The following is a 23,923-nucleotide window of genomic DNA, read 5'->3' as shown; positions in this document are numbered from 1 at the left end:
GCCTTTTAGTTTTGTTGATTGTTCCCTTCACCATGCAGAAACTTTTTAATGTAGTCCTAATAATTTAGTTTTGCTTTAATTTCCCTTGCTATATCTAGAAAAAAAGTCGCAGTGGCCGATGTGAGAGAAATTACTGCCAGTGCTGGTTTCAGGTCTCACGTTTAGGTCTTTGATCCATTCTGAGTTTATTTTTGTGTGTGGTGAAAGAAAGTGGGCCAGTTTCATTCTTTTGCCTATAGCTGTCCAGTTTGCCCAACACCATTTGTTGAAGAGATCATCTTTTCCCTAATTTATATTTATTCCTTCTTTGTTGAAGATTAATTGACTGTATGACTGCAGGCTTATTTCTGGATTTTCTGTTCTGTTCTCTTGATCTATAGGTCTATTTTTATGCCAGAACCATACTATTTAATTACTACAGCTTTGTAATATAACTCAAAATCTGGAATTGTGATACCTTCAATTTTTTTTTTTTTCAAGATTGCTTTTGCTATGTGAGATCTTTTGTGGGTACATGACAATTTTAGGATTGTGTGTTCTAGTTGTGTGAAAACTGCTGCTGGTATTTTGGTAGGGATTGCATTAAATGTGTACATTGCTTTGGGTAGTACAGACATTTTAACAGTATTTGTTCTTCCATCCATGATCGTGGAGTGTCTTTCCATTTCTTTGTGTTGTCCTGAATTTCTTTCATCTGTATTTTATAGTTTTCAAAGTGCAAGTCTTTTACCTTTTTGGTTGTTTATTCCTAGATATTTTGTTTTTGGTGCAATAATAAATGGGATTATTAATTTCACTTCCTGCTGCTTCATTCAGTGTGTAGGTATTTGGGTGCTCCCATCTTGGATCCATAAATATTTGCAATTGTTATAGCCTCTTGTTGGGTGGTCCCCTTTATTATTATACAGTATCGTTCTTTGTTTCTTGTTTCAATCTTTGTTTTAAAGTCTATTGTGTCCAACATAAATATTGCTACCTCGGTTTTCTTTTGACATTTGTTTGCATGATAAATGTTTCTCCATTCCCTCACTTTCAATCAGCAGGTCTTTTTTGGTCTGAAATGAGTCTCTTACAGATGAGTATTTTTTTTTTTTTTAAAGATTTCATTTATTCACTTGACAGATCACAAGTAGGCAGAGAGGCAGGCAGAGAGAGAGGAGGAAGCAGGCTCCCCGCTGAGCAGAGAGCCCGATGCGCCCGATGCGGGGCTCTATCTCAGGACACTGGGATCATGACCTGAGCCGAAGGCAGGTGGCCTGAGCCACCCAGGCACCCCGAGTATTGTTTTTTTTTTTTTTCCTTCTCTGCTCTGTCACCCTGTGTCTTTTGATTGGAGCATTTCATCCATTTATATTCAAAGTATTTGTTGATAGATAAGTATTTATGGCCATCTTCTTCCTTATTTTGTGGTTATTTCTATAGATTTTCTCTGATCCTTTCTTGCTCTTTTTCATGGTTTGTTGGCTTTCTTTAGTGATATACTTGGATTTCTTTTTCCTTATTTTTCGCATATCTTTGGCTGGTTTTTGATTTGTGGTTACCATTAGGTTTGTATAGAACATCTTCTGCACAGAGCAGTCTATTTGCAGTTGATGGTCACTTCAGTTTGAACCCATTCTTTACCCCTCTCCCCATACATTTTAGGTAGATGGTGTCATATATTTTATACCTTTTTATTTTGTGAATCTCTTGACTGATTTTTACAGATATTCTTGCTTTTCCTGCTTTTGTTTTCTACTTTTCTTACTCTTACTTATGGTCTCTTCTATTCACTCAAAGAGTCTCCTTTAAGCTTTCTTGTAGGGCTAGTTTAATGCACTCCTTTAGTCCTTGTTTGAGAAACTCTTTAATCTCTCCTTGTACTTTGAATGATAGCCAGCAAGCCCATTCCTTTTTGACCTACAAAATTTATTTTTTTCCCTTTTCTTTTCTTTTTTCTTCTTCTTTTCCTTCTTTCTTTCTTTCTTTTTTTTTTTTTTTAGGATTCAGTAAGTCCATTTGTTTTTATGGCACACGTGACAGTCATGGGGCTGGTATTGATGAAAGAAAGGGACTGTTGACATATGGACATACCATATTCACGTGGGAATTTTCTTTGCATTTTTAAGTTTCTAAAATTGTTAACTTTTATTAATCTATCATGTAAATCCTATATAAACGTGCAGGAAGCATGTGAATTTCTGAATCTTGGGGGGAAATTTGATCTGAACATTTCTGCTGAAAAATCTGCTGATAACCTCATAGGGTTTCCTTTGTACGTAACAGTCTTCTTTTCTCTTGCTGCTTCAAAATTTTTTTATTTATCACTACTTTTTGTCATTTTAATTACTATGTGTCTTAGTGTGGACCTCTTTGGGTTGACTTTTGGGGGAGATCACTGTGCCTCCTGGATCTGGATATATGTTTCCTTCCCCAGATTAGGAAATTTTTCAGTCATTATTTCTTCAAATAAATTTTCTGCCCCCTTTCTCTCTTTTCTTGTTCTGAGAACCCTATAATGTGAATGTTATTATGCTTCATGGATTATGGACTTACCCTTAATTTCCTGCAGAAAGAATTATTTTCACAATTCTAATGTATTCCCTTATGTCAGTTTTTTAGCAAATCTAGGACAAAGTGGGCTTATGATTACCCTAGATTTGAAAAAGGATTCCTATAAGCTCTGAGAGGCTAAGTAAACCATCTAGGGATAGAGACAAGAAGCAGAGAACTGATGGGAAGGTTTTGGGTTATATAGTCAAAGCTTCCTCTATTTTTGCAGAAGTATAACAATGTTGTGAAATGCAACAGACTGATAAGTTTTCTTTCTCTGGGTATGACAAGTGTCAAAGAAGGGGCCGAAGCAGGATGCAGAATCCCTTCTTATTCAGGAAATTCAGACCAACTCTTTACCTTCAGATATGCAGAAAAACCATGAGTAAGGAGCCCTAAGTTCTTGCCCTAGCCAGTCACCACCTGCCTTTATCATTTTGGGGAAAGGACTAAAACTTCCAGGCATGAGTTACATAATCTGTCCTGTTAGGAAGTTGGGAAAAGAAGATCTTGTAAGAGTCCATCTTTTAGGTTCTAGGAGTTGGGTCAAACCGGAAGCATTGCACGATGCACGGGAGGAGGGCCCAAAGTGACCTGCCTCCCAAGAGGTGCCAGGTGTGGGTTGAGAGAGAAGAAACTGTTCACAGGTGTAGGTTCACTGGGAATGTGAGCTTCCTGCTCACAGAATTTACCTGTGCCTTCAGGATCTGGTGGACCTTCATTATGTAAGTCTGAATTTGTGACCTGAAGGGTCAGAAAACACTGGATTCATAATGGCAATTCCAGGTACCATGGGTACTATGAGTTTCTGTCAGACCTAGTAGCAAGCCAGGAGCTGTTTCAAAAATGAGTTATTTCCAAAATAGGCAATATGTTATGATTTTTTTCTCTGAGTTCCATGTAGCATCCCATTTTTCCCAGAAGCGTCAAGCTAGGTTAAATGTTCAGAAAGGTTTGCACCAGCTGGAGCTGGGTCTTGACCCAGGCCACCCAAAGCTGGAAGTCTTAGACGCTATTGAGTACATGGCAGGAATGGTATACCCCAATATGGGACATACTGCCTCCAAATCCAAAGAGGCTCCACAAGAATGGTGTTTCTTTCTAGTTCAAGAAATCCCATTTGGAACAGCAGCTCTAATTGGAGTCAATCCCTGATGAAGCTTCTTTCACATCATCTCAGTGCTTCTCTCCCAAGAGCAGTTTTGCTCTGACAATGTTTGGAGACATGGTCACAAGTGGGGAGGCTGTCCTAGTGGCATCTAGTGGCTAGAGGGCACCGATGCTGCTACAAATTCCACAGCATAAGACTTATCCAGCCCAGAATATCAATGGTAGCAGGACTAGAGCCCTGAGCTCTTCAGTCTTGAGATAGGTCCTAGTAGAAGAGGCAATTTTAAAGGACTTGTGGTAGGGATTGCCACCTGCATCTGCTATATCTTTGATGGTGGCCCTGCTTTCTGTTTTCACAGGAAGAGATTGTTCCAGGAGAATCTATACCTGGAAAAATGTGGGATTCTGCCATTTGCCAAGGGTATCTCTTGTGATTATACACTTAGGCATTGTGGAAGTGACCACAGGATGTGTTCACCTGTCTACTGGGTCACAGAATGAGTTTATGTATCTGCTGGGTCACTGTGTGAGAGATACAGTTTCAAACATCATTTATCACTAACTCAACGCTCCCCCATTCAACTGGTGGCCACACCGCATGCTTGGCCAGCTCAGAGCTGGATTCAGTGATTTCCAAAGGTTTGGGACTCTCCTTCCCCCTTGCACTGTCACATTGCTTGGCGGCTGCTACTGGTAGATCTGCATTCTTCATCTTCCCCATAATTGGCAATTGCAGGTGGCCTTGGGGCTTCTAAATCCAGGGGCGTTCAATGTCAACTTCATTCCAGGCAATGAAAAATGACAGCTTAAGCAACTGATTTGCCCCCGTGGGCTGTGACTGTCAGTGTCCCAGTGTCTAGAGGCAACTGGATACAAGCCAAGCTCAGATTCCAGTTCCTGTGAGGAGCTATTCTCTGAGTTTACTTCTGGTACCGTTTACTTGGCTGTTGTTCTCAGTTAGAGGTATCAGTATTCATTTTAGTTGTTTGAAGTGTGATGGACTCTTTTAGAGGAACAACTACCAGACTGAATCATTAGAAATTTTGAATGAAACAAACCTAGGCTGATCTTCTAAAATCATACAATAGACCTGGGCCACTGTGGGAAATGACTTCTCCCTGATTAGTGAGCCACTACCCTGAGTCTGGCTCCAGAATCTACTACCTTGGCCTTAATTTGCACTAGCAAAAGAGATGTCCCACACCATACCTTGCCCGGAAGCTTAGTCTGTCCGAGATCTCCCACAAGTTTGTCTGAATGGAAGAACCTGCATTACATATGGACCTCTGGCTGGAAGAGAGCTGCAGAGTGGTTCTGTGAAATGCAGTTTTTAGCTTTTAGGTTACTACAATGCAAAAAGCAAGAAGATATGGTATATATAGATATACAATGGAATATTATTCAGCTTGAGAAAGAAGCAAGTCCTGGTATTTGCAAGAACATGGATGGACCTTGAAGACATTGTACTAAATGAGGAGTCGGACAGAGAAAAACAAATACTGTATGATATCACTTGTGGGATGTGGGATCTAAAAAAAATTCAAAGTCATAGAAACGAAGAGTGAAATGGTTACTAGGGATTGGGGTTGGGGGGATGGGACAGACATTGTTTAAAGGTACAGACCCCGGGCGCCTGGGTGGCTGAGTGGGTTAAAGCCTCTGCCTTCGTCTCAGGTCATGATCCTGGGGTCCTGGGTTCGAGCCCCGAGTTGGGCTCTCTGCTTAGCAGGGAGCCTGCTTCCTCCTCTCTCTCTCTCTCTACCTGCGTCTCTGCCTACTTGTGATCTCTGTCAAGTAAATGAATAAAATCTTAAAAAAAAATGTACAGACTTGCAACGAGTGGTAAATAAGCCCTAGAGATCTAAGGTGCAGGATAGTGAATGTCAACAAAAATACTGTATTGTAATCACCAAACTAGCTAAGAAACTGAAAATAGCCCAAAGGCTAAAAAGAAACGATTATCATCTAATGTGATAGAGGTGCAAATTTTGTTATAATGGCAATCATTACCATATATAGACATATCAAATCAACATGTTATATACCTTCAATTTACTCAATATTACAGGTCAAATATATTTCAATAAAAAGTAAATATGAAAAGCCCAACAAAAATTCGGCAAACAAACACTAGAAGTGGATTGGCATGAGTGTTGAATGAGCCAGTTTTCAATATCCACTTCGGTAAGCAAACCAGAATTTTATGTAAGGCGGAGATGAGCGAGCCAGAGCCCGTGCAGGTATAGCCATACTAATTACTGGAAGGCTGAGTACCTTCATTTCATATGTAAGTAATCCCTGCCTCAGAATCCCTGAGGGCCCCATTGTTGCCATGGCCACCATGTCCCCTCCCTTGGAATCCTCGAACTTCTTCAGTTTTCCAGCATTTTAAGGACTATTGCCTGGCACAGAGCTAGGGGCTGCCATCTGCTCTCTTTGTGTGTGTGTGTGAGCAAGACTCTCCGTGTCCCTACACTTCTGCCTCTTGGATGCCCACCATTTGCCCCCTCCTGTGGACTCCAGAGGGTTGGTCCACTCCACCGATGGTCACCAGCTCGTGGGAAAACCCCCTGCAGCCTGCCATAGGGATGTCCTATGCCCTGCAAGCGTCCTACCTGCCGAAGCCAGCTTACCTTGGCTTCTGGGCCATCCATGTGTCTCCACCTGGCCAGGCGGGCTCAGAAGTGGTGGGGAAACGGTGGTGGCACTGGCGCCCCAGTGGGAAGGTGCCTGGTGCCCTCTGGGTGGATGAGCCTGTGGTCGTGGGCTCTTGCAGAAACTGTGTTCTCCTGAGGACTCTGGCTTTGAGAAAGCTGGGGTAAGACATACAGCATTGCTCTGGGCCAACCGTGTTCTAAAAAGATTTGTTTGGATGCTATAATTAGTGTTCCCCTCCCCCTGCCTCATTCTACAAAGGAGGACACTGAAGCACAGAGAAGATACTTTATACCAAAGCTCCCAAACTGTCCTCAAACACATGAGAGAACCGTTTCTCATGGAACCTGAACGGTTGGGTTTGATTTTAAATATGACATGCCTTGGGGGCACCTGGGTGGTTCAGTGGGTTAAAGCCTCTGCCTTTGGCTCAGGTCATGATCCCAGGGTCCTGGGATCAAGCCCCGCATCCGGCTCTTTGCTTGGCAGGGAGCCTGCTTCCTTCTCTCTGTCTGCGTGCCTCTCTGCCTATTTGTGATCTCTGTCTATCAAATAAATAAATAAAATAAAAAAAAATATGACATGCCAGCAAACACCCTTGAAGACTTGCTTGCTTATTAGTTTCCTCTTGCTGCTGTAACAATTGCACAAACTTGGTGACTGAAAACAACCCAAATTTATTTTCACACTGTCTTGTAGTCAGAAGCCCAAAGTCCGTTTCACTAGGCTCAGATCAGGGTTTGGGCAGGCCTTCTTTCTGGAGCCTCTGGGGTCAGTCCCTCTGCTTTCCGGTTCCAGTTTTCGTTAGTGTATAGGTTGTAAAATATTAATATCCCACAACAGTAAATACTTAAAGGGCTCATTCTAGGAGAGGAGACGAGCCATGGGAACACATGGTTACACTGTGTTGTGCTCTGTGCGAGGACGGAGGGAGGTAGCGATGGAGACCCAGGAGCGACTTTCAGGAAAGCTTTACTGTGGAGGTGGATGAGTCCTAAGCAAGCTGGAAGCAAAGAACAGGAACTTACCAAGTGGAAAAGGTACAGGGCATTTCTCATGAAACAGCAAGATTGGAACCCCCAGTGTGTTTGAGGCATTGTAGTATTACTAGAGCAGATGCTGACGGGGTGTCAAGGGAGCAGGTTTGGGGTTGGGAGTGAGAAGAAAGCCTGGAGCCCCAGAGCAACAAGACAGTGTGGTGTCTGCTCAGTTCACAGTACTCACACCAAGCTGTCACTCTTCTCAGACCTTATCCTACTTGGGCTGTGTGTAGCTTCAAACACTATAAACCCCTGAAAAATTCTTAGCTTTTATTATGGAAAATTTGAAGAATACATGAAAGTAGAATCATCTAATGAGACCTCTGTATTATTGATCACCCACCTCAACAGTTAACCACATTCTCTGATGGTTTTGGAGAAACGTTTTATTTATTCCTCTCCATTGTTGTGGCTGGAGGATTTTTTAAAAAAATTATTTTGTTTATTTTGAGAGAGCAAGTGAGAGAGAGAGAGAGAGAATGAGTAAGGGGAGAGGCAGAGGAAGAGGGAGAGAGAGAATCTTAGAGGAAGAGAGTCCAAGCTGAGTGGGGGGTTTGACATGGGGCTTGGTCCCACGACCCTGAGATCACGACCTGAGCCTAAATCCAGAATGGAACGCCCAACCAACTGAGCCACCCAGGTGCCCCATGGCTGAAGGATTTTAAAGTAAATACCAAACATTACAATTTTCCACCCACAGATACATCAATATGTAGCCTCCTCCCTCCCTTCCTTCCTTCCTCTTACTTTTGATTTCATAATTTCTCTGTTCATTTCAGTAAAAACATAATAGCAAGGTATTGCCTCACTCTCTCCCTCCTGGGGGTGACCCGTCAAGCCTGTCAGTCTGGGTGGCCCCAGTGGTTCATAGCTCATCGAGGGATATGTCCAGGGCATGAGCCCATACTTCTGTTCAGCTACAAGTAAGTTTGTCTTTCGCATCGTCAGCCTCTTGGGAATAGAATTCAATGAGTTCACCCTCCTGTTCCTCCACAGTACTCTCACTGGCAAATTTGAGAGTGCCCCACATGTCTGAATCTGTCCAGATAGCCTCCAGGTCCAGTTCATTGGATTCTCCATTTTGGTGCACTCCATGGACATAGTTCTTGCAGTGGGTGGAGGGGTCAGTCTGACCGCCGTGCTCCTGCATCCAGTCAGCAGCTCTGTGAGACAGGCCTCTGCATGAGCATGGGGCACCTCCACCCCTGAATGGTGATCATCTGGGTTGATTTGGAAAGAGCCCATCTGAAAGGTCTTCTTGGGCAGTTACCCACTCTAGTTCATCCACCAGGGCCCTACAGCCTCCACAGTGTAGATCCTGGTTCCTCCGAGCCTCCATTACTCCCAGCGGGGCCCCTAGAAGCAGGGCCAGCCAACTCCAATCCCTTTCATCTGTAACCTAATGGGGTTGCCCCACCTCTGCTCCTAGGGCTGCCATTGTGGCCCAGACACTGGAAAATGCCAAACTCACTTTAGCTCCCAACCCTAGCACCTTGAGTATGTAACTTTGGTAAATAAAGGTTAAAAAAACATATTTATGGTATTATACCCATCCAGTAATAATTTCTCAATATTCTTGGTATTCATTCCATGCCCCCCATGTTTTTTTTTTTCAGAAGAAGAGAATGTGCACATCAGCAGGGGTGGTAGGGGAGGGGCAGATGGCAAGGGAGAGAAAACCCTAAGCAGGCTCCACCGGCCCAGCACAGAGCCCAAGGTGGGGCTCCATCTCTCCACGCCGAGATCATGACCCGAGGTGAGATCATCCATTCAACCAAATGAGCCACCCAAGTGCCCCTCCATGCCTTTTTGGTTTGAACATTAAAAAAAAAAATAGTATCAGTTTTTTAAAAAGCAGTTCTTAAAAATGGGAAATAAATTGAAAAAAGAAGTGGCTCTAACTATGTCTCAGGTTACTGGTTTTAACCATAAACAGAAGAATTATTTTAAGCAACTCAAAATGCAGTAAATTTTTTGTGCATATCTAAGATATATCTTAAAGACTGAAAAAAAAAACAACCACAAAGTACTAAATTGGTTTCAGTGATAATTTGCCATAAGGATTAAACAAGATTTCTCCAGGGGCTCCTGGAACTCACAACCTCTGATGAGGTCACATTGGGTTCCATGCTGGGCATATAGCCTACTTAAAAAAATAAAATAAAAATAAAACAATAATTCTTCTCTAAAAACAACTCTCATAAATTGTTTGATGGCTGTGAAATGCAGTTTGCTCTGGAAAAGCAGGAACAATGATTTTTTTCCCCCTTTATCAGTTTTTAAAATAGGTTGGTACCCATTGCAACCACCAGAAGTGAGTAAAATATTTTTTGTTTTTGTTTTTTAAGTATCAGCATGAAATCATGGATCTTATATATTTTTCTGTTTAAATCTGTTGTAGTCATTTTATTTTTATTGCTTACATTTTCTCTTTGGTCCATGAAAGTCACTTCAGGTTGGCACCTGTGTCCTTTGGTATGATCCCACTTGTCTTTGACTGCTTCCTTGCCTTCTGGTATGGAGATGAGTCATGACCATCTTGTACATTTCCTGCCCTACTCTAGGAATTAGTGACTTCCTTAAGGAGCTCTGGTTCTATTTCATGGGAGATGTAGTTAGACACTGTAATCTGGGTGCTTAAGGGTGTTCACTGCTACTGAGCTGATCATAGTTTATTTCCATTTCATTGGATAGAGCAAGGAAAATAGAAAATATTTTAAAAAATATTTTATTTTTAACCAATCTCTACATGCAATATGGGGCTTGAACTCAAAACCCTGAGATCATGTGCCCCAGACTTCTACACTTGATCTTAGCCAAAAGGCTGGGAAGCAATGCCCCAGACTTTTTAAAAGAGAAAAATACTTCATGAGTTCATAATGGTATTTTTAATTCAAAATTAATCAGTTTTTATTTATTTGATTTTTATGTTTTTATCCCTTTTATTTTATACTGAAAATTCTAGTTCCCAATGATATTAGCCAACTTACTTATTTTGTTTATCCTACTATATGGTAGGACATATATTATTCATTACATATGAAAAATAATAATCCCAGTATTACCAACAATATGATTGCTTAAAACAACTTGCCCTTTTTTTTCAGTCTTTAGGATATATCTCAGATATGAAAAAAACTTTATTGCATTTTGAGTTGCTTAAAATAATTCTTCTGTTTGAGGCACCTGGGTGGCTCAGTCATTAAGCAGATCCCTTCTGTTCAGGTCGTGATCCCAGGGTGCTGGCATTGAGCTCTGGATGGGGCTCTCTGCTCAGCGGGGAGCCTGCTTCTTCCTCTCCCACTCCCCCTGCTTGTGTTCCCTCCCTCGCTGTTTCTCTCTGTGTCAAATAAATAAATAAAATCTAAAAAAAAAAAAAAATTCTTCTGTTTGTGGTTAAGCCACTGACTTGAGACATAGAGCCACTTCTTTTTCAATTTATTTATTTTTAGGAATTGGTCTTTTTAAAAAAAAATGATATATTGTGTTTTATGATTACTCTCCAGTTGTCTAGAGTTGATTCTAGTTGTTTCCAACCAGGAGTTCTGGTGGAGCCAAGTGGTAACAGGAGCACTAGAAACAAAGAGAGGGAGAAGGTTGCTGAGTCATCAACATGGCAGAACACTTGGGTGTGGAGAGCGTTCCCTGCTCCCACAGCCTGACCACCGAAGACGGATGTACCCCTAGGAGTCTCTTGCTGTGAGTCCAGCTGAGCAACTACTGAGACAGTTTTTCATTTGCTTGTTTATTCGTAAACTCCCATACCTGTGACAGGCACTCCTTCCTTGACCAGATGCTCATTCATCAGGCTTCCGAGCCCTCTCATTGACTTGCTTTGTCCTTGGGCCTGCCAAGCCCATGTTTTACAAGAATCCTTCTGAGACACTGTACCTACCCTTGATTTCTAATTAAGTTCCTCTTAGTAATTTTCTACCCACTGAGCCCTGCCTGTTGGCTATAGATCCCCAGCTGCCCAGGCTGGATTTGGAGTTAGGCCCCGTTCTATACAGAAGTCTCTCTTCTGTACTGCAGTAGCTTGAGTAACATCTGCTTTGCCCTTTCCAACAGGTATCCATAGCAGTTTTTCTTTAATACCTGTGTTTATAAGTGTTTTTCTATTCTTGGGGCAACTGGGTGGCTCAGTCGATTGAGTTCTGACTCTTAGTTTTGGCTCAGGTCATGATCTCATGAGTCATGGGACCAGCCTGGCGTCATGCTCCGAGCTCAGGAGGGAGTCTGCTTCAAGATTCTCTCCTTCTACCCCTTTCCTGTGCACATGCCCTTTTCCTCAAATAAATAAATAAAGTCTTTTAAAAAAATGCTTTTCTGGGGGCACCTGGGGGGCTCAGTGGGTTAAAGCCTCTGCCTTCGGCTCAGGTCATGATCTCGGAGTTCTGGGATCGAGCCCTGCATCAGGCTCTCTGCTTAGCGGGGAGCCTGCTTCCTCCCTCTCTCTCTGCCTTCCTCTCTGCCTGCTTGTGATCTCTGTCTGTCAAATAAATAAATAAAATCTTTAAAAAAATTAAAAAATGCTCTTCTGTTCTTACAATTTAAAAAAAGCCTTAAAAAGTTCTACAATATTAAAATTAAAATCTGAACATATTGAATGTGTTATTAGATGCTTATTGTTTTCTAGGAGATGAAAACACTTTTTATGATTTCTTCTAGTCATTTTTTTTCTGTGTAAAACCAAAATTATGAAGTATAAATGAGAAAATATAATCTGACTTCTGAAACTCAGTTTACACACAGTAATTCTGATGCTTCTCTTTTACATATAAGTATCCGTAGATTGGTACCTGCTTTGAATTCAAAACAAATACATAAACAGATAACTAATATAAACAAATAGTGAAAATTCTAAGGATTGACTTCTGTGGGTTGCCTCTTTGTTTTCTTGACTGTTTCCTTTGCTGTGCAGAAGCTTTTGAGGATTGACTTCTGTGTAGAGGAACACTCAGGGTCAGGAGACAGTGTCAATCAGGGCATCCTCCTTGGTGGAGGTATGTTGTGAGTCAGATGGCAAGCAAAGTTGAGAGTCAAGGATTAGTAGAAAGAATGAGAGAAGCAACTTTAAGAGAGGACTTACAATGCTGTGTGTGAACAGGGAGACACTTTGTCTTCAGGCTTCGGACAAGTCCCTTTACTATTCTGATGGTGATTTTTCACCTGAGCGCTTGTTTTCTCTTCTACTCTGAGCCTCATACTCAAGTGAGATGTAGTTTGAGTCTAGATCTGGGATGCACTTCTTGGAGAGGGTAATGAAGAACCTTGATGGAACACATCTAGAATTCCAGAGGGAGGTCCTGGGAACCAGGTACGGAATGACTGAGGAGATCTTAGATGGTCGCGCCACCTCCAGTTCCCACCTGTCTTCTTTGCCCCGGACCCGTCTTTGTGTGCCGTCCCTTCTCTCACGCACTTGGGGGTGATCCAGGACTCGTCTTGGGTGCTGAGCTGGTCCTGAGAGACTTGCACTCAAAGCCTCAAGGGTCAGAACCCCTCAGGGGTGGTTTGGCCAACTCAGCCTAACTAGCCCCCTCCCCAACACTCTCTACCTACCTTTCTCAAGACCCTGGAAGTGAATCCACATATGTCCCTCTAATGTTCATGTTTATCAGTCCTCTTGAGTCTTTAGTGGGATTTATATTCCAAATGGCCTGTTATTTGCAGTTTGGAGTTCTGCAAGGATCCAGTAGTAATTTATAAGAGATTTTTCTACTGGTTTTTTAAAAAGATTTTTTGATTTTTAAGTAATGTCTACACCCAGTGTGATGCTCAAACTTGCAGCCCTGAGATCAAGAGTTGCAAGCTCTGTTGGCTGAGTCAGCCAAGTGCTCCAAAATTTTTCTTAAAGTAGTCAAGGGACGTAGAATTCCTTCATGATTAATTTGCAATATATAACATTATTGTAAGAGATTGTGACTTGTGTGACTTTTGTTCTTTACAATGTATTAAGGTTTCCTTGATCTAATTAGTTTTGTTAACCATCTGTGGCACTATGGAGGAATAGTATTATTTGGGGACTGTAAATTTCAATATATTTCTATTAACACATTGTTTAGAACACGCTTTTATTATTGTTTTTCTGTTAATGTTGCCTCTAACAGGCTTTGCTTATTTTATGTCAATACTGTTTTTTGTTTGTTAGCTTTTTTTTTTTTTAACACATAGATGCTATATACTCATAGCCGATTATACCTTTTATAAAAATGAAGGGTCTGTCTTGGTCCAAGTCTTTAATTCTACTTTATATGATAGCAGTGAAGCTGCTCTTCATTTTCTGTACGTGTGCTGTATCTTTATCCAGTCTTAGAAAGAGCAATTACAAATCAACAGAAAGAAAATTACCAGGAGAAAAATAGGAAGAGATAGAACTGGAAATTCACATACATACAGCCCCTCCCCTCACCAAATGTCTAATAAATATTTTGTTCAGCCTTATTATTGCTAAAGATTTGCAAGTTATATTAGCAATGAGGTTACAGTGGCTTATCATTTTCCACCTATCATGTAGGCAAAGATAAATATATTTCTCATGAGAACCAAAGGGTATAATTTTTAGGGAATACTTTTTTCTAATAACTTACTGAAAATTTTTTTAAAGTTTTAAAAAATACATATAGATACATATTTTTGAATTAATTTTTATAAGAGAATTGGAGACGTGGGACATTTCTCATAGAAAACAGACTGGCAGAATATATGTTAATAGTCTTCAGGTTTTATTGATATTTATTTTCACTTTCTTATATTTTACTTTCACTTTCTTATATTTTCCACAGTAAATGGAATAATAATATATTCCATTATATATTCCAATATAAAATAATAACAAATTTTAAAAATAAAACTAATAATAATAAATCTAAAACTATTAAAAGTATTAGGATTGTTCATATTAGGGTAAATTAAGGAGCAAGTGAGAGAATGATATTAACATTTTACATAACAGAAAATGATAAAAATCATTCGAAGTGAATTTGCTATGAAACTATCAGGCTTGGGATCACTATATGGATGTATTTCATGTTTTTCTTCTTTAGAAATTGATACAAAATTTTTTTGTCTCTCTGATGTGCCATCTTTCATGCAGTGGGGGTCTATTTTATCTTTTATAATTATTTCATCATTTAGTTTCATTTATATTGTACAGGTAGGTGAAGTTTCTAAATTGGGGATTTTTGAAAGGGAAACGAGTAGAGATAAGTTTCTTATGGCTTTAGAATTAGAGAAGAGGAGACTTTGGCTTCTCTCCCTTTAAAACATTTGACAATTTCCCCATCTTGTTTTTTTGTAAATATGGGATGGCAAATGTAAGCTACTGGTGCCTTGTGGTCACGAGACACGGGCCGCTTGAAACTTCCTTCACTCTTCTGGCGAGTGAGTTCTGTTTCCAACCACTGGATGGCAGCTAACCTCCATCCCTAGTAAGCTGTTTCCAGAACCCTCTTCCATAGAGGAGACCGGCATCATTTAATGTATTGTGTTTGAAAGGAAAAAAGGAAAGAACTCAACATGTAGTATCTCCGGATTAATCTCATTTTATTAACCTCCAGACGTAAGATTTTATAGGGCATAAGATTGACGTGCTCCAAGTCTTGTAACTGGAATTCTGAGGATTTCTTTTTAAAAAGGAAAGAGAAAAGCCAGATAAACCTGAGCCTGTTGATTGCAGGCCCAGTGCTCCCTCCATGAATCTGGAGATCCATTATTAATAGTAGAGCTTTGCCATTTTGACATCCCACACTGCAAATAATATTGCAACAACAGTCCCCTGTAAGGGAATGTTTGTCAACCGTAGCTGATCGCTAAGAGCGATGGTAAGCGGCTGCTCTGTATACTGAAATTCATTCATATGAATAATTCAGTTCACAGAATTCCAGTTTGCACTTCTATCCCATCTGATAATCACTCAGTAAAATGATAATGAAGAAGAGCACCCGCTTGTTATTCCAATGCAAGAAAAAGATGTGGAAGTTGATCATGGTGTATCCCTCATGCTTCAGTCTAGGCTAATAGAGGAAAATGGAAATTCAGAACAAGCAAGTGTACGTCCTCTATTCAACTACTGGCACAGACCAGACAAACTGACATGTGCAGTAGGTAGGGGTGGGACTTGCCTTTCACTCGCACCAATGATTCCTTGTTCAGCACACCCCAGACTCCACGATCACTACCTGTTACCAACACATTAAAAAAGAAAACCGACACCAAAAATGAGAACAAAAATGGTGTGAAAAAGGAAACCTTCAAGAAGATTAAAAAATATTATTTTAGTTTGTTATAGAGTAAGTGATTTAAAAAATGATCCCTTGTGAGATAGATATATAGAGAGATAGATATAGAGATATAAATATATCTCTATATCTATCTCTATCTCTTTCTCTATATCTATCTATCTATCTATACCTATTATGTGTCAGATGCTGTGCTAATCCAGTTATTAAAAGGTCTTGTTGAAAAAAATCCTAGTACAAATTTTATTTCTAAAATGTCATTATTCAGGATGAAAATGATGTAGAATTTCAGAGAAGGAGCTTCTGAGACTTCCCAGAGGAAAGGACATGGGAATAGATTCTTGCCACGTGCATGGCAGTTTGTCCTGCACAAAAGGAGGGAAGTGTGTTCTGAGACACTTGTACCCCCTTGGCAGGAGTGGATGACCAGTAGAGTCCTTGTCCCAGCGGGTGTTTGCAGGGAAGGGCAGGAGGCAGCTTGAGGCTTTTTTTTTTCAATGTCACAGGCTCTTGGCAAGGACCTTTCTTCCCCTGTATATTAGAATAAATATAGGTCTCACCTTTTCCTGTATATTGTAATAAAATTTTAATATTTAAATAAGAGTTTTGAACTGAGGTTCACAAGCTTTAATCTGTACAAGAGCTGGATAGAACTAATTAGGGAAAAATGAACTCTAAGGCAAATGCTTACCATTTGGAAAACTTTCCACAGAACAAACTGCTGTGATTTAAAAAATGTTTTCCATTTCATTAATTTTCTTTAAAGAGAGAGAGAGGAATGTAATTCCCAAATGGGAATAACAGTTTGGAGAAAAATTGCCTTCAGCTATTGTTCTTTCCGTGGTAATTACCTTAACATTTTCTCTGAGGAGACTGCTGTTTTGAGCTTTGTGTGTTTCTTGGATTAGAGAAGCAATAGATTTTCTCCCATTGCTCTAGATCACTCCGTGAATTAACCCCTTCAACTTTTGTTTTTCCCCAGTTGTTATTATTGTGTGATAGGCAAGGGGATACTCCTGTTTGCTTCCTTCCGCTGCTTAGCCGAGAACCACCCCCCCCAGCCCCCATCACGCTGGGCTCCCTTGGCCTTAGCCTCAGGGTTGATGGTTTGGTCTTCCTTTGTTTCAAACTGATGCTCTGAATGGCAGAGAGACTGGTGATGATGTGAAGGAGATTGTGTGAGATTTGCTTGGGAGATGAATTTCCTGTAGGCTTTCCCTTAAGGAAGAAGAGGGACTGAAGCCCATGGGGAGGTTCTGGGAGAAGGAGGGTGACCAGGAAGTAGAAGGTGGGATGTCCGTGCTGGCGGGAAGTAGCAGTGATACAGTGCTGTGGGGTGGTTCGCAGGGAACAGGGAGACACTGTTCTAGAATGTTCTATTGCAGCAGATTCAAATGTTCACTGTTTACTTTGGGAAAGGGGAAGGAAAAAAGTAAAAAATCAGAGAGGAAGCATTTTGTTCCTGGCCTGCTGTAGCTCACTTTCAGGACACTTCCCTCAGGAACATATTTCCCTTTTTTTTCTTAGATTATGAAAGGAAAATATAAAGACTTTTTTCAGCTTTTTAATTTTTCCCTTTATTTTTTTGTGTGCTATTGGTCTGAAGGTTTTTTTGTTTTGTTTTGTTTTTTTAAAGATTTTATTTATTTATTTGACAGAGAGAGAGTGAGAGAGATCACAAGTAGGCAGAGAGACAGGCAGAGAGAGAGAGGGGGAAGCAGGCTGAGCAGAGAGCCCGGTGTTGGGCTTGATCCCAGGAGTCTGAGATTATGACCTGAGCTGAAGACAGAGGCTTAACCCACTGAACTTCCCAGGCGCCCTGGTCCAAAATTTTTAAAAGTGGTTTAAAGTAATTCCAAAACTGAGTTTTATGAAAAGTGTTTTAAGTTTTAAATCTTGTTGCATATTAAGGGTATATTTTAATTGCGTTGGCTCATGAGCTTTATATAACCACCTGGATTCTTATGTGCCTTGATAGGTCCTTACAGTTTAGTACTTTATTGTTGACTAAGGTTATAGAGTCAGGTTATAAAGTTTTTTGCTAGGTTATAAAGTCTTCGTATCTTATATTTGAATAATGTTGTGCTGGGCATATCAGAGAAGCTCAATAAATATAATGGCGGTGGCTTTGGTAAAATTAATGAGCTCTACTAAAACATTTCCTTAAAATACTTAATACATCTTCTTAAATCACACCTAAAATATAGAATTAATATCCTTCCCACCTAGAAAAGGAATTATACCACAAGATTTGATCCTTTGGGTCTTTCTTTGTTACCTTTGGTTCTTTTTGAAACAGGAAACTTCCCACATTTTTGATGGTATAATATTTGAAAGTTAAAATAATCCCAAGAAAGTAATTGTTCAGATTAATTTCATGTCAAATACTAAATCACCAGGTAAGGGCTATGTTTTAAAAAATCTTGTCTTATCCTGGCCTTTGTGTTTTCATACTTGGTATATTTATGTCCCCATGATAATCTAATTCACTTCAATCTGTGGAAATTGATTTATATAATTAACTCTACCAGTTCATTTGGATACTTGAAAGTACAACATCTGACGTTGACAGTTTTCAGTGGAAGAGTTAATAATAGAAAATCAGGAATCTGGCAGTTCTTTAAGAAGCAAAAACTAGATGTTGCATTATGAAGCATTGTTAAATATACTTATGATAAGAAATGTATATATACGTTAATATTAATTGGGTCCTTTTATCTCTGCTGTCAGGAAAGTTGTGCTGGTTTTGGTAAGAAGTAAACACTGAGGCTCAACCTTACAGAAACTTTGAAAGAATGTTTGGTCTGCAGAGTTTTGTTAGCAATAAAACCAAGCAATAAAAACCAATTTATTCTTTACATATGCAGTAATAGACTTTATTTTTATTCTCTGAAGTGATATTTTAGTATTTTTGACGTGGAAAGAAACACCAGTGTTTGAAATTTGCCTTGTGAAATCTATAGGTAGTAATGATCTTTATTATAAATTATGTCATGATCTTTAAGAATGATGAGGTATAGAATATAGTAACAGGTAAGTAGGTTGGGTTATTTTTGTTTTCCTTGGCAATATACATTTTGCTTTGTTGATAGCAGAGTAACTAATTTGTGGAATACCTAATTAGCTCCTGGGTGAGGTTATAAATGGACTGTTCTTCCTTCACTGAATGAAACAGTATAGAGACCCACAGATCCAGTTACAACAAGACAGATCCTTTGCTGGTCTCTAGGAGCTGGCAGTGGTGGTCTGGGGTGACCAGAAACAAAACATCTCAGTTTCCCGTTGGAACTCTGATCTGCCGACTGTTCTCTTTCCAAGGTGATAAAATCATATTCTTGGCTCTGGTTGGAAAATTTTCCTTTGGTGTCTCCCCAAGTTCATTCTTAAGCTTTTCAAAGAGGGGCAAAACATTCTTTCCAGAAATGACTGCTTGGTTTCAGTTGCATGGATTTTCCGTATTTGATCACGTTCTTGGAGTCAAAGCTTTTTGTCTTACAAGTCAGTGCATCTCATGTTACTGCCAGACTCCTTGGTATGGTCATGACCGCTAACCTTTGGTTAGCATATTTATAAATATGTCTTGGTTATTTTCATGGGGTTATATTTATGATAAAAATCAGAGTAAATGGGTTTGCCAAGTAAAGCTATCACAAGTTGGGAAGTTCCTCTGCATGGCAGTTATTAACATGCTTCCGACAGGAGGATGGTTGAGATCCCGGGTCGGAGTTATTCTTCGTTGCCTCTAGAGTCAATCAGCTAATAATTTCTAATATCAGGACTTGATTTTACACTGAATGACATTGCATTCACTTTTCTCGTAAACATTTCTATAGAAAAGGAACAGGATTTTGAGGTTACCATGTTACAATATTTTGGCACAAGAGAAAAGCAAAAGAGGGACTGAGTGCAGTATTAAATGAGGTTTTTTATGTTTGCTGGTGAACCTAACTCTCTACATTCTCTTTCCCTATTGAACCAAAATAAGCACAAATAGCAGATATCCTCAAAATGACCCCCCAGTGAGACCTGGGCCCCAGGGCCTCAATTCTGCAGCTGTAGTCATGGAATCCTGCAGAATTGGATGTGCCTGTTGGTGGAGTCAGCAGGAGCAGGCGGATGTGAGTTGAAGAATTTCTCAGTATTATTTATTGCTCCTAGATGTCTTCGATGCTAGAGATCAGATCTGGGTATGGGCAGTGACTTATGTAATGAAATACAGTTTCCTCCTAAATACATACTAAATCAGAACCAAAAAACTGGGGCCCTGAGTTGGAGTTTTTGTTGTTTTATATTTGGAAAACTGATGATGCCTTCATGCCTTCGGACGCCTATGCTGAACCATAGCAACTGAAAGGTAACGTAACAGTAAATATCATGCGTCTACTGTTTTCCCAAAGCAAGAATTATCACATTAGTAAGGGTTCTTTTCACATCTCTGTAATTAATACTGGTCTTCTATTTGCTTGGACCCTGAATTTCTGAAAAAATAAGTCATTAAGGTTCATTCTCAAGCTGTTGATTATCATTTAGATTATAACCATAAACAGAGCCTGATTAAGGAAGCGTTATTTTTCTCAGTTGTATGTGATATGATGCGGAAGTTTTGGTCCTAAATGAGGACTGACTGGTATAACTGAGCTAGGCAATATGGTCTAGAAAGCCTCAATATGAATAATTATAATCATGCTAAGCAGCCAACCCAAAAGCCCCGATGCTAGAAGGTCTTACGATAAGGAACTCCATGATATGCGCCTAAAACCTGATTTCCATCTGTCCATTCAGAGTTCCTGAGCCTTACATTTAGGTTTGGGAGAAGAATTTTTTTCAAAACACTGTAGCATTTATACACAAGGAACTAATACCATGGCCCAGGGAGCATCATTTGTTCAAGTTTTGGATATCTAGAACGGAAAAAAATTCCTACGGGGAAAACAATATTATCAAAATGTCTTAGCACTGCAGTGTTAAAGTGATCAAACTCATTTCATACGATTCCGGTGATATCAGAATTTTTCCGGTGTTTTATATGACATTGTTATAAGATTGTACATGAAGAATTCATACGAAGATAACATTCCAGTAACTTGAAGCGTTCTCTGTGCATGAGGTCCCAGGGACAGAGATCACTCACTTAGGCCATGCATTTTGTTTGGAGCTGGCTGGAGCCTGCAAGACCGTCTGGCCACCTACCTCCTGTTGTTCACGGGGAGACTCCGGCTGGTGTGGCTGCTGGTTTATCAGGGTCGCCCATGTGGGAGTCGCAATCAGAAGTGTGGCTTCCCAAAGCCAGGACAACGCTAGTCCTAAGGAGTGAAGTGGAAGTGTCAGCAAGGAAAAGACAAGAAAAGGCAGAAGGAAGTTCCCGAGATTCTCTTTCCTTTGGCATATCCCTCTTCTGGTCCCGGAAGTTCCTAATTCTTACACTTTTCCTTGAGAGGCTCTGTATGGAGCTGTGTAAGGAAGGGACACTCAGCACAGAGCCTCCCGCCTCCAGGCTCTGCCTCCAGAACCGGGATGTTCCTTTTAGCGTATGCCCGACTCTAAGTGGGTCAGCTTTCTGAATCCTCCTCTAGGATCTTTCCCTCCCTTCCTCTCTTTTGAACTTTGGCAGATGAGGCTTTCAGTAAACCTATGCATCTTAGGTTTTGCTGTACAATTTCAATCCATGAAAAAGGGGGCAAAACCAACAACCCAGACCACTTCCTTTGAAACTTTTAAGATCATTTATCTTTGGGAGGAGGCAGCTCAAATGATTATCAAATGAGTATATTTTTATTTTCTTTTTATGAAGAGTTTTTTTCATCTACTGTGATTTTTAAATTATGATAGAATCAAGAAAAAAAGTATTGATGGTTTCCTCTTGCAGATACAGGGTTCATGTTTTGAAGATGAAAAGAACCATAAGAAAAGTAAGGAATGAGAACTTCGTTATATTTTTTTAGTCATCTAGTCTCCAAAATGTTCTTTCTCTAGATTTCCCCATTTCTGTTAGAGTTATTATGATTCTTCCGTCCACCCATGCTTGACAAAGTAGAACCCATCTTTGACACCTGGGTCTTCAAACCATCACCGACTGTCAAGTTCCGTTTGTCTTTTCCCATTTCTTCTTCAGACAGGATTTCTCTGAGAAATATCTCAGGGGTAGCAACATGAAGGCTGGGACAGGAGGACTTGCCTCTTTTTATTTAGCTGGGTTTTTTGCTTTTTGAGGAGCTTGGGTGACCCCTTGCTTCTGCCCCTCTGTTAAGTCCTGAATTTCCTCATGCCCAGCGTTCCGACTTCAGTCTTCTGCCTTCCCAGTCCTTCCTACATACAGCTCTACCGTCACCTTCCTAAATAGGGCTTTAACCAACACACTCTTCAGTGACTCCCTAAGGCCTGCTAGGGCCAGGCCAGCCCCCTGAGGTTGACACCCACGGTTCAGCCTCCACATACCTGTCAGAGATGAATCAGTCATGTTTCCTCTGTAACACAGGACAGGCTCTCTTTTGAGTTCTGACGTCTATGCTTTGTTCGTGATATCTTCCACATGTTAGGCCCTGCGCCTTTCAGTTTGAATTTCACTCTTCCACAAGCTTGACTTAAACCCTATCTTCCTCAAGAGTTTTTCTTTCCTTTAAAAATTTTTTTTTTTAGAATTTTATTTATTTATTTGACACAGAAAGATAGAGCGAGATGGGGAGCACAAGCAGGGGGAGTGAGAGAGGGAGAAGCAGGCCCGCTGCAGTGGGGGGCAGGATCCCAGGATCCTGCGATCACGACCTGAGCCGAAGGCAGACGCTTAACGGCAGAGCCACCCAAGTGCCCCTTCAAGAGGTTTTCTTTGATCACTAGGTAGCATAAAATTGTTTTTCATCTGATCTAAGTCAACATCAGATATAAGACATATCACTGTTTCATTCACCAGTAAGATAGGAAAACAACTGCCAATTAAACTAGGATGCATTGCTTTTCTAGAATTTTAATTTAATTGAAAAAAGTTCTCTTACTTAAACACAGATCAAAAAACCACAGATCTCTCTTGTGCATCCACACAAAAATAAGGGGAATGAATTGGCGAAGAAATTTCTAAAACTCTTCTGGGATTCTTTCCCTCCATGGTCACTCATTCTGTAAGTTGGGATGCTGGTGTTTTCTTGATCTTCCCAGAAGGTGTCAGTGGAAGATTTTCAGAAAAGAGCCAGGACATGCATTCCTTCTTCAAATGTGTCTCCAGTGGTTTATTCGCATCGAAGTGCTGCTGTGGCCCCGTCACGCCACCCAGAGTGACAGCCGAGTTTGCACAAACTCTGGTAATGACAGCTCTATCATGATGGTGGCCGATCAACGGCAGCTACAAGGCTGCCTATCAGATGCACCCAGCTTCCATACAATAACGAGCGCAACGCAGGATGGGTAAAATACGGTACCTTCTCATCCCACTGAACGCATCTGTCCTTCTTATATGTTACCCCCTGTCATTGTTTACAAGACCGTTAAACTGATGAATGCATTTGGTTCTGCTGACCTTGGTAACACATTCCTAGGGATGGAAATCTGAGAAAAATACGTAGATGGTAACTGATAAAACTTGGATCCATTCTTGTCTTAGGAGCGACTCAGAAATCAAGACCAAATTTTTCAAGCAGCGCTGTGGGTCACGTTCAATTCCTTGTGAATTTCTCCCCTATCTTGATGTTATCACTAACTGTAGCTCTAGCCTTTTTGCAATTAAAGAGTATAGTTATAGTTTTCATCCATGAGGTGCCTTTGAGCATCCAGGCAGTTTATGTAGAATTAAATCATCACACGTTTCTTGGGCAGGTGGGTTTACTTCCTATTTTACAGCTTGGGAAACAAAAGCTTTGATGTCCTCTTGCTGGAAGAGGACAGAGCTGGGGCTTAAATCCAGGTCTGTCTGACCTCAATGCTTGGACTGTCCTACATCACCACATAGCATAGGTTGTACACACAAAGCCGCAAAGCCCACGGTAGGTGACTCTCCATAACTCAGGGATGGAGAGTTCAGGAATTTAAGCACAACGTGGTCGTAATTCAGAATACAGATCCCGCCGAAGCTTGCACCGTCTTTACTTTTTCTAAGGCACGTTTCACAATCTATAATTATGTCTTATTTATCATTATGGGTTTATCATTGCGTTGTTTGTTTACTATCTTCCCTCAGCGAAGGCAGGACTGACGGTTTTTCATCGATTCTGAGATGTACATATTTCACATTTTAATATCTGTGATTTCAGAGTGCATCTTAAAATTGAGGTTGTGTTTAAGCTTAATTGGCAGCATTTTATCTTTCTCTTTGTTCCATAAGATAATTATGCACATCACAATTAATTTTTTGCTGTTTGA

At 40.5% G+C, this 23,923-nt stretch overlaps 1 protein-coding gene and 2 pseudogenes across 1 annotated transcript in view; 1 reads left to right on the top strand and 2 right to left on the bottom strand.

Annotated features, from left to right (window-relative positions):
• The window catches only part of DNAH5 (dynein axonemal heavy chain 5), a 262,860-nt gene that overhangs the window by 21,503 nt on the left and 217,434 nt on the right, over nt 1–23,923 (top strand). The window lies entirely within an intron of this gene.
• Nucleotides 8,203–22,034, bottom strand: LOC101683005 (annotated as a pseudogene).
• Nucleotides 10,005–10,173, bottom strand: LOC123392599 (annotated as a pseudogene).

This window comes from Mustela putorius, unplaced genomic scaffold, assembly GCF_011764305.1.
Source record: "Mustela putorius furo isolate JIRA1106 unplaced genomic scaffold, ASM1176430v1.1 tig00000589_pilon_pilon_pilon, whole genome shotgun sequence".
Taxonomy (NCBI): Eukaryota; Metazoa; Chordata; class Mammalia; order Carnivora; family Mustelidae; genus Mustela; species Mustela putorius.
The sequence above is the reverse complement of the archived record's forward strand: the minus strand, read 5'-3'. Positions and strand labels throughout refer to the sequence as shown.